This window comes from Amblyomma maculatum, chromosome 1 (genome assembly GCF_055883805.1).
Source record: "Amblyomma maculatum isolate TAMU_Amacu chromosome 1, ASM5588380v1, whole genome shotgun sequence".
Taxonomy (NCBI): Eukaryota; Metazoa; Arthropoda; class Arachnida; order Ixodida; family Ixodidae; genus Amblyomma; species Amblyomma maculatum.
In genome coordinates, this window is record NC_139344.1 from 440,904,573 (window position 1) to 440,926,903 (window position 22,331).

Genomic DNA, 22,331 nt, shown 5'->3' on the forward strand with positions numbered 1-22,331 from the left:
TTACTTTGAAAACAATACTTGTTAGAGGCAGAGAGGGGCCAATACTGCAGTTAGAAACAGAGGAGAAGCAAAGGTAAATCAGCTGGCACAAATAGTGTCACCGGTGGCTGCCTCTGAGTGGGCCGCTCCCATTGTGCTGGTTCTGGAAAGCGATGGGCCCTATTAAGGTTTTCGGGGCCCTTAAATGAGGGAAAAATGCCCGGTTCTCAAAAGTGAGCCCAATTGGGCATCATTGATCACGATTCTGTTAACGGACGCCTATATCCTCGAGGCGCTGCAGATGAAGTTATGTGATGTTAGGAAGATAGTGAGAGACCGGAAAGCGTGGCGTGATATGGTCCATAGGGTTACGAAGAGTCGGACACGACTGAACGACTGAACTGAACTGAATATTACTTTTCACATTCAAGGGGAAGATTAATTGTTTATTTGATTAGCGTACAAAATGAATGTTCTGTTATAATCGTCTTCCGTTCGGTGTTCACTTGCGCCAGCTGTTTTTCAAAGATGCATGGGTACAAACATAACGGATACTCCTTGTGTTCGGGTTTTTGATGACTCTTTAAGATCATAACGCGAAGGCGACGATTGAGATAAAGAGCGTTGAGTTTATCGCCGGTTTCTAGCAAATGGTCGGAAACTCTAGAGTGAAAAGTGTCGCTTCCGGGAACGAGTTACCACTTACCTGAAATATTAAATCAATAGGGAAGGCTTGCACCAATAATTAAAAATACATAGCGCCTTCACAAACTGCCCCCGTAGCATCCACAACAGGCGAGTAACGCTCATTGCTTCGGTTACTATCGTACTGGTACAGCTTCATTTCGCACTTGACAACGACTTTGTCACCTTTATACATACAGTTAAAGAAAAGCAGTACTCTACAGGCGAATACGAGCAGAACCCTCTCAGAAAGATCCTTGATAGACTCAGCTGCCTGAAACGTATTTGACCCAGAACAGAAATTCGGATTCAGTGGGAAGTATCTCCGAATGACTTCGGAGTGCTGATTTCACATCGCATGAAGTTAATTCACAAACAAATCACATTTTGATCACGGACGGCAACTGCAACGGAACGCAATTATTGTGAGTTAGTATTCAACTTTCGACATTCCGGGGCCACCGGTCTAGGTTAAGGGACTGCAGCATAGCAAGTGAACTGAAGTTATCGTGGACAACTAAAGAAAGAAATAAAAACAAAGTTGTAAAAAAGCACAACTAAAGTTCTAAAATCACAACTGGCTTAAAACAATGCAAACGAAAAGATGCGCAAAAAATTGAATTGCATAAAAGAAAAAAGTTAAAAAGACAGAAAAGGGGCGAAGGAGTTTTGATCATAGGAAGAGAAAGGCGCAGTATCTGTCACACTTACTCTGTGGACACCTTAACCGCGCCGTAAGGGAAGGGAGGAAGGTGGGAGTGAAAGTGGAAAGAGAGAAAGGGGGGAGCTGTAGTGGAGGGCTACCGAGTAATTTCGACCACCTGGGGATCTTAAACGTGCGCTGACATCGCACAACGCACGGACACCACTTCGTTTTGCCTCCATGGAAACGCAGCCGCCGTGGTCGGGTTCGAACCCGAGAACTCAGGCACAGTAGTCGGAGTTCCCGGGCTCGAACCCGACCACGGCGGCTGCGTTTCGATGGAGGCGAAACGAAGTGAAGGAGTTTAAATAAAATTATAGAGGTGTTTATTTATTTACAACGCCAAGCGGCAAGACAGTGAGATTGCCTTCGCATTCGTTTATTTTAATAATGCTTGATAATTTGCGCTTTGTATGTTCTGGAAAGATGGACTGTTATAGTATAAATGATATTAATATAGATCTACTATATTTGTATACAAATTGAATACTATTGAATGGATGGAGAGACGATGGTTCGAGTATACACTCAGCATATAATTATTTTCAAATGGGGTCTTTTTATTTGCTTCGGATTTCATGACAATGCGTTTTTAATTGTTAGTTATTACTCAATGTTATTTTGGACATTATTACCACAACTCTACAGAGATGGTGGGACAAGATGTTTTTTTTTTACTTAGGTATGGCTACTTTACTGACAAAGAAACATGTCTGGCTCGGGGGTTGCGGCACATATTCATCGGCCCTACGTAGGCTTAGGGATTGTTTGGGAACAGTTGCCGCCCCAGAGTTTGTTCGACCCGAGGTGAGTGGGATGATACAAACCACTTCATTTTTGTCCCAGCTTAGGAAGCCGAATAATTCGTTGATTCGCTCTTAGGGGAAAATGTTGTACCACTCAGCTTGACGGTAACAACCGTGTTCAACCCAGGGAAGCGATATAAAACAAACTTACACAGTAAAACACTGCAAGGGCACAACCAAATGAAACCAGGTGAATAAAAACACTCAACCTGTAGGGAATGTTGGGCCACAATGCTACATAATTTTACTTAGTTGGGCTCACCGCAGTGCCCTTGATTGCGCAAATCTTTTGTTGTAATCGCTTTTCTGCTCATTTCATATGAGTTCAGTTTAAGCGCCATGGTATAAAATATTTAGGTTTATACCGTATAAATCGTGTTTTTAGAACGCAACTTGGTGAGATAGTCGGTCATGTAAAAAATTGAGATCCAAATTTTACATCTTCATATTGATAAAATTACTTGCCTCATTTCTCCGTAACTATGCATGGCTTTGACTTGCATGCATAGAATATCACATAATAGATTGATAGCGCGGGAGTTTCCAGCAATGATAAACTATCGCTTTTTACTTATCCCCGGCTCAGCTGTATTTGGCTCATTAAAAAGAAAACGCAATCCATGCAATCTTGTGCAATACGCTTGGGACAATCGAAGTCTTATCTCTTTAATATGGGCGCAATTACTTATTGGCATCTACCCAAGCGCAGCCATACAGCTACAAAGAAAAGCTATGCAGCTTTCTCAGAATACAGCTTTCTCTTTTTATACGGTTAGCTACAGTAAGCCTGTCTAACTTCAACTTACAATCCTTTCTTTTATTATTCTTCTCTTTTTTATTTTTTATTTTCGTTCTTAACTTTTCTATTTTTCCTAAAGTGAACCACTTCCAAAATGATTGTCCCGTTGGGCGCAATCAGTAAAATTAATCACTTACTTGTAGTTCAACATCGACGCTGACAAACAAACTGACTGCGTTATTTATGAAATTTCTCTAAAGCTGTCGATCAGGTTTGACACTCATTGTCGTTCGCCAAATTATCTTATCTTTGCGTAGATTTTTTGATAATAGTATGTCATCGTAATTGTCCTGTCGCCATGAGCTCCCAACAGCTAACAATCTCGCTGTCTATCTGATGGGCATATGTAGTATCTCTCAAAGCAATGCTCTCGGTTCTTTATTGTCTGTATATGCATCATGACTTACTGCACCTGGTATATTTTGTTCCCTCTGAGTATTTGCTTAAGAGTGTAATATTCACCACTCTATTAATTTATGGATCACAGCTTCACTCTTCAGAAGTAGCCTGAATCCTATACTGTATTGGTGTAATAAGTGGCAAACAGCGCGTAACTTGACTAAATGCAAGATTGTCTTCCCACGACAAGCTTAATCCAATCTTTTCTAGCCGTATTTATTGTCCAATAGCCTCTTTGACATTATCCTACGAGTATGTTGGTATTTTTAAGCATTCATCGGAAGCATTATCTTTTATTTGCCACACATATTCGGGCTGCTTGTGTCAAAATGACCAGATCACAACGCGTTTACTTGTATCGCAGCTTGGGAAACTCCCATATTGAATTAAAAAGAAAATTACATATTACTTGTTTAAAATTTAGCCGCTCGTTTCATTACAGGTGATTGCAGTCCGAAGTACACCCAAACAAATATCAAACTTGATAGCGTCTCTTCCGCGTTGGTTTTCGCCGCTGTTTCACTCAATTTTGTTTTTATCATAAATTGTGTTATTGCATTTAAACATTTCTGTAGTGTCGTGAATATCAGTTCTTTCTTTTTCAGCGTATCGTCTCTGTATTTGCTTAAGTCAGTATTTTCTTAACTGGCTGCATGAGTCATGTGGTTCTCCGCTATAGAGATATGATGTTCCTTGAGTAAATGTCATTATTTCCATGTAATGAACCCCGACTCTCCTCATTAGGCCATCTAAGGCAACATAACATTTCCCCTCACCTTTCGAAGCATTCACTCATTTTACGTCACCTACAGCACCGAATGCACACACGAAAAAACGCAAGGTAAACTGAATTTATTGGCAGTGCCCCGCGCAATCGTTATTTGGAATGACCTTCCTAAGATTACCGAACCTGCCTTTAGCCATCAGCCATAAATAATTCAAACATTTTCGCAGATAACACCTTTACGTCTTCATATTTGTTCTTTTATCGCACGATATTTTTTCCGATACTTCAGCCTTACATATTTTCGGTTCTTGTGCGTCTTAGAATATTTCTATCTCTAGTATTATCACACTTTTACTTTAGATGCGTGTTAGGCGTATTTATTTCTTTCAGGATCCTTCTTATTACATAATGCTCTGTATTCTGCACCCATGTGTGTGTGTGTGTGTTTTTTTGTCTTAATATTATCCCTGGTACAATATATTACCTTTATTGTTCCTTTGGTCGTTCGTTGTACATTATGTACAGAAATAAACCAACAAAAACAAAAAAAAGAATAAGATACTACGCTTGAGCATAATAAGGCAGCACTTTCCCACTGAGTAAGCATAACATTGTGATAAGTGCGACGCTAGCAGGCAGGAACACGTGGACGGTTGTGAGATACCCTACGCGTCTTCTTCAAGGTGCGCGTGGATTATTCATTCTTTTTTTCCCGCTCGTGCCGACCTCATCGAATGAGTAGTATTGCTCCCAAATTGCGTGATGGACATGAGTATTGCGAAAACTGAGATTTGGAAATAGCGAGGCCATCTCTCACCGTCTATGCACAATAATCTACTCATCCAACCGTGACAGATGACTGTTAAATTGGAATAAATAACTGGCGATTTGAGCTGGTGAAGTCAAAATGCCTTTCGGCACGATGAATGACGAAAGCACACATATGGTTTTTAGGCCGCATCACTGGTTCTTTGCGTGCATTCCATTCCCGATTGTGTATGGTGCAACTAGGGGCAATTCGTTTCGAGGAAGGAAGTCTGCCGCTCTGACAGCATTAGCTACGCTCGGATGCTCATCGACCGAGAAAGGGAAACAAAGGCCAGTGAAAAGAACAGTCTTGCTTCGCTTCTGCACGTTGTGACATGTATAAAAGGAGGTCGAGGAAACGCTGTTGCTTAGTTGGGACAAAACTGGTGAATGCGCCGCCACGCCGTAAAACCCGCGTTCCGAAAAGTCGAGGAGCTTCCACATTTTAATTGTGCTTTGATAAGGCTGTGAGTGCGGCTTAATACATTTCAACTTGGATCCGGATCGTGGGAAGCTTTCAAAAACAGCATCGTGGGCAAGACCTCAGACACGCCTCAACACCTCCTGTCAGAACTTAGTTTCTGGCTCTCAACGTTAACCAGAACGTCGTACATCGCAGAAGAAAACCCTGATAAGTGTCAACTGCCCGTGGTTCCTGCTATAATTCCTCCAGGTACGCCGTGCGTCATCAATTGTATGCTTGTGGGGGAATAGTGGTGTTCGTAAAGTATCCGTCGACATGTCTTCGATGAAAGCGGCCTGGGTATTCTTTAGTGTCTTGCTGGTCGTTTTGGAGACTGTTCTAGCCACTCCGGTCCTCGAAGACAACGCTGCACTTGGACATGAAGCCACGTCCGTATGGCGGTCAAGGCGGGACCTAGACATCAAGATACCGGACACCTTCAACATGAAGCTGTCTAGGGGCCCCGGCGGTAGAAACCTGAACATTGATATCCCAGCTGTCATGAACCTTCAGTTGGATCGACTTGGGAGAAGAGGACGGTTGCTTGACCTTTTCGGCGGATCCAGCACGAGCAAGCGCAGCTAAGTGTCTTCGTGGTATTCGGGAAGCAGATAATAGAGACTGCGAACGGACGACTTTCTTAACAATAAGAAAATTGTAGGACGGTGAAAAAAACGTTTGGATGTCCTAGCGATGCATTAACTATTCATCGGCAGATGATATTATGACTTCTTCAGTGATGCATTTGTAACGTAATCATTTTCGTCTTGTCCACTGGATGAACAGAATAAAAGCCTAATTACTGGTCCTGATGGTAACTTCCTGCGAAATGTGATTCTTCTTACGGTAACAGAGGTGATGTCATTTGGAGGCAGCGTTTTGAAGCGAGACTTGGATAAATGTCTAGTGTTTCTTTCCTACTGTTTGCCAGACCTTTCAACCCGCTCTTACATCTTTATGGATAAATAGTAGGACTCATTTCTGTGCTATGTACTTTCGGAGTTTGCTGGTAAAATGAGGAGCTCTGTCTTATGATGATCTGTTATTGATAGTTTCTCCCGAAAGGACACCAAAGTTATAATTTATCAGCTGTGACACTGTACAGAGAAAAGGGCTATCAAAATCCGCATTGTGGACAGGAAGTGAAACTCTCAGGCTCCACAAATGGGCTTTAACAACTGCGGTTCAGAGTGGGCGTATATGTTATTTCCTTTTTTTCAGTTATTTTCGTGGAGTTTCATGCGGATTGAAGATTATCTGATAGACATCCCTTAAGTACCCAAGTTCAGGATTTCATGGTACCTCATATTTGTGAAGAAAATAAAGCGCCTTAGAGGGTACTGTTATGCGAATTTTCGAGCTCTGAGCCGTCCGGTTCTGAATTGGGTTCTAAGTCGTCCAAAAACGGGAATATCATCTTTGATTTAAAGCTTGGTTACGATATTGTTCAAATTTTCCGAAATGAGACGCGTGTTTCCAGCTCATCATCTGCGATCCTTGATCTGGCGTTCGTTCCTCAATCCCATGCCGAGTGCGAAGTTTTTATGGACGATGAGTTATCTAACCACAAAATGGTTGTCATTTCTTTTCCGTTACCTGCTAGACATTTCGATAGCCCACCTGTATTTAAAATGGTCAAAGATTATGCACACGCTGATGACGTCGGCATTCTAGATTTCTTCGACGCTGATTTTGAATAATTCTGCAGTGACAACGTGGGCCTACTGTAGGATAGATTCAAAAGTTTTTTTTTGTCTTGATGTTTTTATTCCGAATCAAGTTAAGAAAACCAGTAATCAACACCATGGATGAATAGAGATATTATACACCTAAGAGGAAGACAAAGCAGTTAAGGAAGAAGGGTTCTTGAACGAATGCATTTAACGCAGCTCGTCATACTTTATCACAAGCTATTGCTCGAGCCAAACACTTTTATTTTAACACCACTCTTCTAAACTTCATAAAAGATGATCTTCGAATATTTTGGAATTCCTTAAGAAAAAGAAATAAGCCAGTTACCCAAATTGTTCACGATGGCGTGCTCTTAAATAATTCATGGCACCTAGCGCCCTAGTTGAATTCTAATTTTCACAGTGTTTTCTCTCCTTCCACTCATCCTCCTCATGTAAACCCTCCAGATTCCTCAGATGCTCTTATCATTTTACAGGAAGATGTAGTTAATGTGCTTTTCATATTAAATGTTAAATCTTCAACCATCACAGATTAAATACCCACGATATGCAGAGTCACTAGCTCAGTTCCTCGTAGTTATTTTCCAGACGTCACTGCTATCGGCGACATTGCCAGAAGCCTGGAAGTCTGCACGTGTTTTTACCAATTCTAAAAAAAGACGACCCCCATTTCCTTCCTTTACTACCGTCCAATTTCTATATTATCTTTATCTTACAAAATGTTAGTGCCCATAGCTTCGAACTACATCTCTGACTTCTTAAAAGAACATAACATATTACCATCCTGCCAGCATAGTTTTGATAGGGATTTTCCACTGTCACTCAGCTGTCAACAGCTGTTCATTTCCTTAGCTCTGCACTTGACAAAGCCGATCAGATGGATTTCATATTTTTAGACTTTAGTAAAGCATTCGACCGCGTACCTCACGATAAACTAATCCTAAAACTACAAGCAATTCGTCTTACTGATTTTACAATTGCCTGAGTATCCGCTTATCTTTCCCATCGCACTCGTAACCATTGACAGCTGCAGCACACGTAGTCTACCTGTCACATCAGGTGTACCACAAAGAAGTGTCTTAAGGCCTCTCGTTTTCCTAATATACTACAGTTACAGCTTTTCTACACCTGTTTTACAGCTACAGTTTTTTTACAGACGTTATAAATTGGGCAATAAAAATTCGGTTGTTTGCAGATGACTGCGTCCTTTTTTGACAAATCAACTCGGAAAACGACCAGTTTGCAATAAACTTGGCCTTGAATTTCTTAAGTGAGTGGACGACTAAGTGGGGCATGAAACTTAACTTCACGAAATCGGTATTTCTTCGCGTCTCTAGGAAGAAACGTTCACTTCAGTTCACGTATGCCATCCGAGACATTCATCTGGCTGAAGTCAACGAATTTAATTATTTGGAGCAACAATAACAAATGAACTGAACCGGAAAACACACATTAACAATATTTTCTCCTCCGCCTTCCGCAAACTCTGTTTAGTACGGCGCAAGCTTAAAGACGAGACGCCACAGGTCAAACACCTAGCATATACTTCTCTCATCAGTCCGAAACTGGAATATGCTTGCATCATTTGGGACCATTCAGTAAAAACAACATCGATACATTCGAAAGTATTCAGCGCCGAGCTGTCCGATTTATTCATGTTTTAGCAATAGCGCAAACATAGATGATCACCAACTAGCCCAAACCTCCGTTCTTCTACGATTTATTCACTCTCTGTAGAGTCGTACGGATTCCATATCTGCTGTGATGGCGCCCAACAACGTCCACACGCTCCACCCAAGGCGGAAGTTCTTACGCCTAAAATTTTTGTACTTATTGATCGAAAACTTGCCTTAGACCCCAATCCATATTTGAATCCACTCAGTACGCGGTATACCCGTTATAATCATTCGCTTCCATTAAGACGTTACTTCACGGGGACCGTTTCATTCCAGAACTCTTTTGTCCTTCGAACTATATTAGATTGGAGCAAGCTACCCAATAACATCATTCAGTCTTTGAGCCTGATTGAAGCGTACATTATGAACAGCACATAGTTCCTTTGTATTGTATTGTATTTTTATTTATTTTTATTTTATCCTGTTTGTAATTTCCACTCTCTTTCACAGCGTTTTCCTGCCCGTTCTGTGTACTTCCCTGTGTCATAACTACTGTATAAGTTTTGCATGCTCTATATTTCATTCCAGGGCAACGGTTTTTTGCCCGGTTGTAAATTATCGCTGTCAACTCATTTCTGTCTTGTATGCCCCTCCTGCTGCTTGGGCTCAGGCCTGCAGTATTGAGTAAATAAAATAAATAAATGAATAAATTCTAGTTTCCTAAGCACCCGGTGTATGGGAAATATTTGTTGCTAAATTTATACTCTGCGGTCATAGCGAATCGTTATGACTGCCATCAAAAAGGGAATCGGTTGCGCTTTAGAAAATCTTTGTGGGGCAACTGTGTAAGGATAAGCAGACCTATGGCGTTTCCAGATCTCAGCGTCATTTACGCAAATGCCTCCGGCTGGAATTGGTTACAGACAGTGACTAGCCACGCATAGGCAGTGAATTTCGAATTAACCCGAGTTGCTGTAAACGCCCAGGAGCTCCACTCATTCTATCATTTCTCCTTAGTATGGTTACGTAGCCTTTGAATAGGATGATTAGCTACGGATTCGTTATACCTGACCCAACATTGGCGATTCCTCTATAACTTTGTGTAGACATGTGGGATCACATTTCGTCCTGTGTTCGATCGCCCTCTCCTGCAAGCACCGAGTTGTCACTTCGATAAACTAGAAGCTGACGTTGTTAATAAGGCTTCTTAATATGGCATTACGGCTGCTAAGGCTTTTGCAAAATTATACATGATTAAAAAGCAAGAAACGCACACATAGACAGAAAACCCGCAATATGAGTTTCTGTCGGGCAGGCGGCGCTTTTTGGTTCGGGTTTCGGGCTTGGTTCGCCTCCGAATGGGCTTGACAGAGTCTGCTGCTTACATTCTGACACCTCATTCTTGATTTTCCTCCTTGCTCGCATGCCTACTGGCGCCGTACCCTCATCCTTTCGCTCTCCTTCTCATACTCTTTCCGTGCTGTCCTTCCTTATGTCGCCTCATTCGCTTTAATGCCGCCGTGCTTTCATCTGCATCAGTGCCCCGCGTTTTGCTCTCCCTCATCTTCCGCTGCTCTCTTCATTTGCTCTGTCCTTTCCGAAGCGAACCCTGATGAAGACACTCGGAATTCTGACCGGAATCTAAAAGAAACGCCCAAGAGCAGATGGACATGATCTTATTGTCAGTGGAATTTGTGAGTACTGTTTGAACCTTAAATAAAGTCAAAGATCTCGTGGAGGTCACTTCTAAAACGAAATTTCAAACAGCCTATATATGCGCCTATATAACAGCCTGTATAAGAAAAATTGGATTGAATCAATGACAGTGTCATCAATACCGAGCAACCTGCTTCTCAAGTTGACTATAATGGCACTTTAATGCGATGGCGTTAGCCGCGTCCTAAACAAAAAATCTGGCATTGCCGTTGTTGTCGAAATTGCGAGCGAAAAATCCCGATCATATCTCTGGCAGCTGATAAATTGCAGATGATGTGGCTCATCACTGATTCGTCGATGGGTTGTGTGAAGTGACGAGACCACACGGTACATACAAGAAACAAAGTGGCAGCCTAATAGCGTTGCTGATTTCAGGTCGAAGGGCGGGATGTTAATTAACAATCCATGGTTCTTGGATGCCGAATCAGATACGGTTTTCTAATGTCATGCAGGCAGATTCGTGTGCAGGGCTTTATATCTATATCGGCGGGTCGCTTACGACGGGTGCCTGGATGATTTGTTTGGTTAAGACTGCATGCTAATAAGAATGTATGGCATATTAGAAGTACAGATTAAGAGATTGATTATTAATAAAGCAGCGACGCCATGTACGCCGCGAGAAACCGCAAATGGTGCTGCAGACGGGAGCCATTTTATCTATCGTGTCACACCCTGAAAGGTGGAGATGAACTGGCCTCTCTAAATTTTATTTTTCTGATGAACGCAAAAAAAAAATGATGCTTGTCCTTACAGATGAAAGAGCTCGAAACAGGAACACACACACAAAAAAAATACTTTTTCGCCGTTTTTTTTCGCAGCCATAGAAAATAGGAAAAACACAAATCAGTACACGTTAAAGAACCCCAGGTGGTCGAAATTTCCGGAGTCCTTCACTACGACGTCTCTCATACCCTGAGCCGGTTTGGGACGTTAACCCCCCCAAACCAAACCAAACCAAACAAACATTAGTGGGATGCCCTTAAAAACCCTCGAAAGTTTCTGGTAATCTTTAACATCGACAGACGGCTGTTTCTAAATAGGAAAGAGCACTTTGAAGTTTACTGAACAGTTTTTATTTGCTGGTATTAGGTTTTAGATGCACATTTTTAGCTCAGCTGAGAAGCTTCGTGATAAATGCTTAATTTACTAAAACGCTTAAATATGCTGAAATGCTGCATTTTTGTTTTTCCCTTTTTCGCTGAGTCTCGAGATGTGAATGTATGAATTATAGTCTTGTATCACTTCGAATAAAATACAAAGAGAAGCTAGTCAAGTCATAGTCTCACCCGCACGAATGTTTCCCTCGCAGGCCGATGCTGGTGAATCAGCCGCAACACCTGCCGATAAGCCCACCACCCTCTGATTTAGCGGCTGGCCAATGTCGTACAACCCTGCGCTGTTGATAGCATGTAATATTGCTGAGCTGTGACGTCATTAGTATTCACTGATATCATTTCCAGCTCCATAAGTTATTATTTAGAGTCCTTCGGGAGAAAATGTATTTAACTAACTTTGGAGCCGAATTTAACATATTTCAAGCGTTTTTTTTGCGCGCAGTACTTGGCTGCATAGCTTGGAAATTTGATATCGCAACTTCTTTAGGAAACAACATAACCTTTGGATGCGAACAAAATGAACTTAAGACAAAAGAAATGAAATTCACCATGAACAGATTGGAAGAATCTAGGAAGAAGCGACCACTGAAATGTCAATGCTCGTTGTCATGTCGCTCATTTTGAAACATGTGGTGAACTTAAAGCTGTCTAAGGAACTAAATAGTAAAATTCACAGAAATAACAGTGTTGAGTAGAACAAACGAAGAAACTAAACACGTGAAAAAAGAGCCAGAATTTTTTTTCTGTCAAATGATGACTTTAGAAAAAAAAGATAAACCTTGTGCCTTTAAAATTAAATAACAAAAATGCCGACAATAACGTTACTTCCTAATGCGAAATTTATGCGCATCTCATCAGCTGATTCAGCTTTTCTATAGATTGAAGCAAATATTTCGAGCAAGACATGTATGTACCATTACCGACATCTTTTTTTCACGCATATCCCTTCTTCAAGAAACACTCCACTAACAGCTATTTACCTAAACGCATATGTGGCCTGCGCTACAACGGGAAAGGCGTCGGCGGTTCTATGAGGAGTAACAGTGCACGCACCGGCACATGAACGAATTCCACTGATTGCCTCGCTCATGGATCCAGCAAGAACTGGCAGAGAATAAAGCATTTGTATAGGCAGACGGTTCGCAATGGCGAACGGCGGCGGCTATGCGTTTCGGCACGGGCAGTCCGGGCTGCCGAGCGTTGCATCGAACACAACCAGCGTTCCGTTGAACGCATCATAGTTCACCGGCGTTCTAATGGTTGGTTAATGGTTGGTTCACAGGAAGGGAAAGGCGCAGTATCTGTCACACTTGCTCTGTGGACACCTGAACCGCGCCGTAAGGGAAGGGAGGAAAGAGAGAAGGGGGAGCCGTAGTGGAGGGCTACGGAGTAATTTCGACCACCTGGGGATCTTTAACGTGCGCTGACATCGCACAGCACACAGACGCCACTTTGTTTCGCCTCCATAGAAACGCAGCCGCCGAGGTCAGGTTCGAACCCGTGAACTCCGGCCCAGTAGTCGGTCGTCTTACCCAACGCCTCCTATAACTTCCAGGCCTGCGCCCAAAAATATGACGTCACATCCTGCCGGCGGTCACTTCGCCATGCCCCTCTCCGCTGCCGCGCCGCGCAGTCGGTGCCTGGAGTGCTTCGCCGCCGGTAGCAATGTGAACGCCGCTGTTGCGCTCGACCAAATCGCTCGCCATCGGCGTTTGTGCGCGTTTTCCATGTGCGTTTATCGACGGCTGCAATACCTAACAAGTGTTGCGTGCCGGGTTGTTCCGGCAACTATAATGTTGAGAAGAAAGTTCAAGTATTTTCTTTTCCGAAGGAGAAAGACACCTTCGAGAAGTGGTTGCGCGCTATTCCGAGGAAGAATTTCGTGCCAACTTCATATACCAAGGTAAGAATGCTTTCAATGATTCTTTAGTTTTCATTTTTCTCAAACGATTTCGTTTCACTAAGAATGTCATGCGTGTGAATGGTCCGATGAAGCGTTGGCATGTGTGCTGAGAAAAAGTATTAACTTTGTTAGCCGTAATGTCCGCTGTATGAAGTACGGCTACAACCTTCTCTGTTGCCGCTGCCTCGGTTGACTCATTTGTAAAGTTTATGTAAATATATTCCCTTCGCGTTACATTATTTATTGCGTGGTCAATATGTAAGCTCTCAGAGGTGCAGGAGTTTTTGATGCAAAATTCCTCAGTGCAGAAGGTAACCTGAAGGGGAAAAAAAATTCAGAGGGCTTAAGGCTGCTTACGTGCTAATAACGCGAAAGCATCGGTATGTCATCATGAGCGTTCGACCGGAACGCTGGTTGCGCAAAAGACGCGTTTGTGCACATCGACTCCACAAAATCAGAGGGCAGTTAAAGCTGCGGACGCGAAAGCATCAGTGTGTCATTGTGAGCGTTCGACCGGAACGCTGCTTGCGCTCTGAAGACGCTTCTCCGAACGCCGATTCCACAAACGCGTTTTGTGTCCAACGAACTATGTGACAGATACTGCGCCATTTCCTTTCCCATATCCACAATTATTATCAAGAAAGGTAAGGGCGCAGTACCTCTCACATCTCGACATATCGGTGAACATTTCAACCGACATTTTTAGGAAAGGATGGGTGCAGTAACTCTCTCGCATCACAGCATCTCGGTGGACGCCTCAATCGCGCCTTTCATGCGCGTGTTCCGATTATTTCCGACGTGATCGTGCGAACTACAACGCCGGCGGCTTTTCGGGCGAACGAGTTGTATACACTTTCGCGTAAAACTTTAAATATGCGGCACGTTGAAAAAAGCACGCCGTTGGAAAGTTTTAGATTTTACTACCGATATATTGCCGTTGTTTGAGCAAATGTTGCCAGGTTTACTTTCAATAAGGAACCAGTAAATTGCTTATTTTTTACACAAAGGTCACATTTGTGGTAGTAAACTTGCCAATTTTTTATATGAGTGAAAAAGGGAACCTAAGAATGTAATGGTAGAAATTCATAAATTGCTGGTTTAATTTATTTGCTTGGGCATTTGCCATTTACGAGAGCAATTTTCTTGCACTGATACTATGTCCCTCACACGCATATTTTGCATTCCTGTAGGTCTGTGCTGTTCACTTCGACCCTTCCTGCTTGGAACGAACAACGTCGTATACTGACTGGAAGACAGGAAAAGTGATAGAGGTGTCATTGCCTGTGCCACGCCTGCGACCTGGATCTGTGCCTAGCGTGTTCCCTGGGTGCCCTACATATCTCACGAAGAAAAAACAAAGCTCAAGAGTACCGCCAGATATCAAGAGATGCCGACAGGAGTCCTCAGGACTTGCTCGGGCTCTTCAAGAATCTGTTGCGTCATATGAAGCGGAAGAAGAAAGGCACCATTTTTCAACACGTCAGCAGATGAAAGCGTGCCTTCAAGCTGCATCAGTTTCAGATGTGTGGACTATAATACACAACGACAGGTGCACAATGTTTCTGAACATTGTAAATGAAAGTGAACCATATTTGAATTCATCCCTAACGGTGTTTGACAGTCTTAAATTAAGTGCTTGCTATAAGGGAGCCCCTATCAAAAAGTTGAGAGATATTGTTATTCCAGACGCAGTTAATGATGTAAGATCCCTGTTGCAAATTTTAGACAGTCTCTCTATGCTGTCTTCTGAAGATCAAACATGCCACCTGATGGATGCAATCAGCGTTCTCCTCGAAAAGCTTGAGCGCAATATCCATGCAAAAAAGAAAAACTGTTACGTTTTTGAAGGAACAGCTGATAACACTTGCTAAAGGGCGTGTCCAGTACAGCCCTGAACTAATGGTGCTTTCATGCATTTTGTACACCATATTAGCACATGCGTATAAGTATTTAAGAAAGATGAGTGGACTCACTTTGCCTCATCCAAGCACAATACGAAATGTGTGCTCTTCTTATCAGCTGGCTCCACAAAAAGAGTCGTTAGGGGGCACCTTCCTACAGTATGTAGCACACAGATTTAAGCAGCTGCAGCCTCACGAGACTTGTGTCACGTTGATGTTGGATGAAATCCACATCAAACCCTTTCTAGACTATAAAGGTGGCAGCATTAGTGGTGCTGCCGCAAATTCTACCGAAGCAGCAACATCAGCACATGTATTCATGGTACAAAGTCTTTTAAGTTCATTTAAAGAGGTGGCATATATCTTTCCAGTCAAAACGTTGACTGGTGATGATCTCCATGTAATACTGAAGAAAGTTATTTTGCGTTTAGAAGAAATAGGGTTTAAGGTTGTAGCAGTTGTCTGCGATAATAATTCATTAAACCGAAAAGCAATGATGATGTTCAGTGAACCGAACAAGTTCCGTATTCTGTACCCGCACCCTGCGGATCCATCCCGACTGCTCTTTTATGTAGTTGATGCCGTGCACTTACTGAAATGCATACGAAACAACTGGATTAACCAAAAAAATGCGGGCACAAGCTTCTACTATCCACACTTTGAGCTCTCTAACAACAGTGTGCACCCAGACAGCATTAGGACTGCCTCATTCAAGTATTTGCGAGAAGTGTACAAGATAGAATCTTCACAACTTTTGAAGTGTGGGTATGGATTAACATCTAAAGCCCTTAATCCAAGCAACTTGGAACGCCAGAACGTTAAACTTGCATTGCAGGTTTTTAGCCCATATGTTGCTGAAGCCCTTGTAGTACACCGCGAGTCAACGTCTATCTATCATGCAGAACAAACTTCAGACTTTCTAAAAATAATCATACGTTGGTGGAGCATTGTAAATATGAAAACACCAAACAAAGGCATACACCATCGCAATGTCTTTGAGGAGCCTATCTCGTGCCTAACAGGTGACCCCAAATGTACATTCCTCGATGCCTTCATCACATGGCTTGATGTATGGGAGTTCTACAAACAGGACACTGGCGTGCTCACTAAATAAACGCTGAGAGCTCTGAAACTGTCTGCACACGCTCTATTGGAGCTTTCAAAGTACTGTATTGCCGAACTAGGCCACAGATATGTTCTCCTCGGTAAAGTACAAACTGACTGCCTGGAGAGTCGCTTCGGCCAGTACCGGCAGATGGGAGGAGGAAATTACCACATATCAGTTAGGCAACTTTATGAGACAGAGGGCAGGATTCGTTTACAAAACACTCTGCCTGTAATGAGCTCAGAGGATCTGAGAGACATTCAAGACACAAGCCCTGCCAGTGGCACCAACAGCAATTTTTGTATCAACGTCACAGATTCCGACCTTGAAGCACTAAGTGAACATATGCCTGTAATAGCATATGTTGGCGGTTATTGCGCCCATGCTGCATTGAAAGTCCTTAAATGTGCAAGCTGCCGAGACACCTTAGTTGTTGATAGAGAGGAGGTTGATCTGGAAAACGAACCGATTTCATTAATTGCTCGCTTAGATAGGGGTGGTTTGCAATTACCATCACCATTTCTTGTAACAGTTGTCATGCACACTGAGGTTATTGTAAAGAAGCTGACTGAGTACAATTGTTCTGAATTTTTGCAGACAGGAAATCAAAGGAAAATTGTAAGGCAGCTGACATTACAGTCTCTGCCCCAGCTTCAGGAAGTAACAGAATGCGTAAATGGCCACACATATGAGCTCATACTTACACTTGTTTCGAACTGTGCCACGAATATATTGCTGAATAATTTATGCAAGCTGAGAAACGATATTCAGCGTGTTGGGAAAGAAGAATGTGCGAAGAAAAGAAAAACACGCATCTTTGTGGACGAACAGTCATAAAGCGGTTTTAAATTCCTGGCAGACTTTCACACCCTGGTTCATGTATATTTGAAATTGTATTGTACTACACTGTATTGACAGTGAGCGAAATTAACTGTAAATAAACATTGCTTGGGTCACCCTGTTATCCACGTTTGGTTGTTTCATAGCAAAAGGGTATCGTAATCTGCAGCATCAATTTAGCCCTTCGAGAGCTGTGATGAACATTTTTTTTCCACCTGCAACCATCTCCTCGACCCCCGTGCCTATCTTTCCTGCCTGAAAAAGCATATGTCAATCTCTCAAAAGCTACAACAACGTTAATGGTACGTGGTCAATATAATGAACCAAAATAAAGTGGTAATGGTGCTTGATATGATTCAAAATCATTTAAGATTTACAGTTCACAAATAGCGTTACATTAGCAGTTTAACAGACGGCACTAAATCACGTACCAGTTCCACGAAACAAAAACGTGACCATGAAAAAAAAAACCAGCATCCCCCATTCATGACCGATCGCATTAATGGGCTGCTCTTGTCAACAAAATAAAACTACTCAAGAATGCGCACAGGCGCATACATGATGCATTCATATGACACAGTAATAGGCCACATGCAAAATAACTCCACCCGCTTGCTTCGCGATGTTCGTTGCGGTAAATAGAAACCAGCTGACATTCATAAATGCATGGGACATTCTTTCGTTGTTTACGAAACTCGCACCTTCAGACATCGCGCCTGCCACAAAAACGATGGGAGCTACAAGCGCAGCGCGACGCAGCCCGCACTACGCCGGCGACGCCACGGCCACGAACGGTAGGAGTGCCATCAGCCTCCGCGTCGTGACGTAGCCTACGTCACGTCACGTGACGCGCAGGCCTGGAAGTTATAGGAGGCGTTGTCTTACCACAGCGCCACCCCGGCGGGGCCCGGCATTCTAGGCAGAATCCACTTTTATGCCGGGAGCATGCGATGCCGGCAGACGCTTCCCCTGCACATTGCAGAAATGCGAACGCCTTAGCGTTGCTAGTGCACACGGTGCATTAAGCTTGCTGTCATTATCCTTATCAACTAAACGCCCCGTCGTTATCATCACTAATGTCACCATTCTCATTATAACTAATTACCGCATCATTATCATCGCGACTATCATCCTCACGGTAGTAAAAGAGGATTCTGATATGCGTTTCGCGATTCCGGGCGGGGCCCAGTTGGTTAAAGCGCTCGCCTGGGGATCCAAGGTATGGTGGTTTGATTCCCGGTGTAGACAGGATTTCTTCATTTTATTTATTTATGGAGCAGGAACAACGCCGACGGCGACGGCGTGAAACGCAGGAACGGAAGCCAAAGAGATTTGCTCTAAGACCAAAAAAGCATCCGTTGACATCAAACGACTAAAATATTATATGGCTTAAAAATGATGATATTTGCCCACTACTTATTTCTGCACGGTTGATTTGGAGGAACATTTGTAAACATTGAATGCACATTGCTATTCACACGAAATAGGCACAAGTAAGGGTAAGCATGTTTAAAAATAAATGGGGAACATACCAAAATGTGGCGTCCACATTTGGTCACGTGTTCGATGTAAGAAAAAATGAGATAAATCAAACAGCACAACTCACTGCAAAATAAACACATATTTTAACATAAATATAAAACGACTAGAAAGAACTAGTAAGAAAAAAACACAAGAACGTGGGAAGAACTTATTCCCACTTCACCGATTGCAAAAAAGAAAATTAAGATGATTTTTTACTTGACATTTTACTTCTGACTGATAATTTACTTCATAAAATTTACGATGACGCGCCGATATTGTTCGAAGTGCTTTCGTATTGAAAATAAGACAGGAATGACAATCAGCTTGTTAAGTTGATGTGAACTCGAACAATACGCTCTCGTTCGTATTCATTGCCAGCTGGGACTATTAAATGCAATCTGCGGCGCATTTTTATAGCTTTAGAACATTTACAGTTTGTGTTACAGTGTACGGACAACGAATACTGTTTATGCAACGATGCAAACGCCGCGGGAAACCGAATTCATGACACGATAGCTGCAAAACACACACAAATAGCATACGACGCGGCCGGCCCCGCTGCCAGATTTACTTTCAGCTCTGCCACCAGCGACGTGGCCGTCGCTTTGCACGGGGCGTATGAAGTGTTCAGCTAAAACAATAGGTGTTCATCTTCATAGAAACAAAGTGATTCAAGCCTCAAATGAAAGAAACGTTTCGCCCAGGCGAATCACTGTCAGATGAATTCTTACCGTCGCCACCTTTGCTGCGCAGTAGCGCTACCTATAGTTCCAGCAATCATCAATAGACAACAGGTAATAGCTAGGTGACCCCACTGGAGCGCAGTAATTCTGAACTACATCAGTAATTCAGACAGGCTCGGCAGAGTTGAGTTCGAAGCTCCCGCCAGCCCGTTGAAAATGACGTTTTACAAAGTCATATTCACCGTATTTTAAGGCTTTCAAGACCTCTGCGGCGATTTCAGTGTTTTCGATAGATTTTGGTTTTCGATACTTTCGAGTCGTTGCGGTATATTCCCTTAAGGATGAGCCCGTTTTCAAACTGCCACATATAAAGCATAAAAGAAGTGAAAGGCAAGATCATAGCGTCAAAACGCCGGTTTTTATTGTCGTTTGGTACCATCAGACTTGGGTACAGCCACAGGTCTCTTTTTAACGCAATTCAAAACATTTTAATAGGATCTGTGAACGTCTATTTTGCTAATACCTCACCCATTTGTTGCAAGTCAGAATGGCTTTCGCTATGCCACGAAGGCACGTTCGTACGCTTAGGTTGCAGCGGAGTCTTACATGCATGTCTTGGGGTCTTTCCCGTTGTAATTGTGACTGTGAAACAGAAAGTATAGTATCCGCCTCTGCGCGGGGAAGAGGAACCGCTGACGGGGCCCATGGCAGAGCTTAAGTGTTCCTGAAATTGCTTTCCTTCTTCCAGTTCCGATCTGTGCAATTTCTGACGGCTAAAAAGCCCTTAAGAGCAGTTATTATTATTTATGTCTGGAAAGTACTAGCTTGGCGCAGATTTTTTAAGCCGCAAATGCAGCACAGGTAGTAAACGAGTCCTTACTAAATAACGTATTGATGTAGTAACGGTGAGTAGAATTGAACTAAAAGATATCAAGCAGTAAGAAACACAGCTCTCTTAGACTGCGTCCTGCTTATAACCCAGCCAATCAATAATCGTCAGAAGAAGAGCACTTTCTCCAAGCCACTATAGACTTCTATTTGTTCCCTGATGTTTCGCAATCTCTCATAATTTTCTTTTCTGAGAAAACACGCCATCGGCTTTTGCAATGTCATTCGCTTTTCCTCCTGGCAAATACATTTTGCAATACAGGCCTATTTAATGTATACCTTGACTTAAAGTCCTTTAAACTGTCAGACTTATTCTCTAAGATGCTTTCATGCGTGAGGAATTTCTCACGGAGAAGGTATTGAATGGCATTTCCTGATGTCTCCATAGTCGCATCAGCTTAAATTCACATATTCGCACCTCCCTATTTCATCGGATTCAGCAGAAGCCGAAAGGTCGACACCACAAACCAAGCGGTGATCAACGACATGCAAGCGATTCCGTTTCACACACGTATGACGACGTAATGATGCACACCTCAGGGACACTAGGAAGCGCTTGCTTATCCCTATGTTAAACTAAGCCGGGAGCAGTCGGTGCGCTGGAGGTAACTGCAGGCAAACGGCTTTCCAAACGCGAGTTTTTATTTCCACAAAATCCTGCCAACCATATAACAAGACACATGTCCTTTGTTCTGGGACAGACCAACACTATTACCGCACGACATGTGGCTGTCAGAAAATAACACCAGTTCCTCAGATGTGGCGGAGCCGCAAAAGGCCGCGGCGTCGAGTGTAAACCCTGGAGACCAAGTAGTCGTGGCCACTGGAGGCCCGGACTATCGAGCCCAATCGCAGTAGTCAGTGTTGAAGTATATTCATAGTCCACAAAATTTTCTCGCACCCCCATCACATCCACATTCGCACTATCCTGGGAGGAGAAAAAAGATCGCCTCTCTTGCTCATGTAAATACTGAAAAACAGCATCTATTTCCAAAAGAAAGCGTACGAACGCAACTATGAAGTATTGGTATGGGCTGTGAAAGATAAGTTGCCTGTGAGCCCCACCATCTGTAGCAACGTTTTAAAAATGACTCAGAAAACAAAAGAAAATAAATTACGAATATATAGAGCAGGGAGGCAAAGCTTGCGTCGTTTTATTCATAGGAAAGGGGTTGCTTTTTGCGCTTCTGAAATGCCAAGAAACCGATTTCTACCTGCTATGATATTCGTTTACATCTTGCTTATTGAAACGAAAATGTTAGATTATGTGCTAGCAGCAAAACCCGGCAGCGGCGGCAGCGCTGTCCACAAAATGTGCTCCCGAAAAATTGCTAGCGTTCAAACTAGCTGATCCTAGTGTGTCGTCCGATAGCTCGGTTAACGCTGTAATACATGGTTTGGCTTGAATATTATAGTTTATTGCTCATCGTCTTCCAAATTTTCGTGCCCAGCAACCTGAGACGAATGGATAACATCCGTATTAACAGCGGCATGAGCACGCATCTTTGCTGTCTTCTTCGCCAACTCAGCTTCGTGCCGTTCTCTGTCATAAAGATCGCCTTAAGCAGCCCGGATTTGCGATGCACCATCGGCGGATGCGGCCTGGCACCCGGATCAACCTCCCTGGCTTTCTGAAGCAGCTAGTTAGCGCACGTCTTATATTGAACCCAAACGCCTTTATCATGTGGTTAAGCGCCGTACGCCACCATAAGTCGCTTGGTTCTGCGCAGTTACAGTTGAAGCTGCGAGGAGAAGGTACGCACTCGCCTGAATCCTCCTCCTCATAACGGCTTGGCGAGCAGCTGGCACTTGGTGCGTCAGGTGACTATCATGTTTGTTTGTTTGTGGGGTTTAACGTCCCAAAGCAACTCAGACTATGAGAGACGCCGTAGTGAAGGAGTCCGGAAATTTCGACCACCTGTGGTTCTTTAACGCGCACTGACATCGCGCAGCACACGGGCGCCCTGCTTTTCACCTCCACT

At 43.1% G+C, this 22,331-nt stretch overlaps 1 pseudogene across 1 annotated transcript; it reads left to right on the forward strand.

The window, feature by feature from the left end:
- Positions 1-5,643: 5,643 nt before the first annotated feature.
- LOC146209564 (uncharacterized) lies at positions 5,644-21,207 on the forward strand (annotated as a pseudogene). Its single transcript, XR_014701043.1, has 4 exons — positions 5,644-5,760; positions 13,169-13,408; positions 14,599-15,750; positions 21,051-21,207. The product of XR_014701043.1 is annotated as an uncharacterized LOC146209564 (transcript).
- Positions 21,208-22,331: the final 1,124 nt, after the last annotated feature.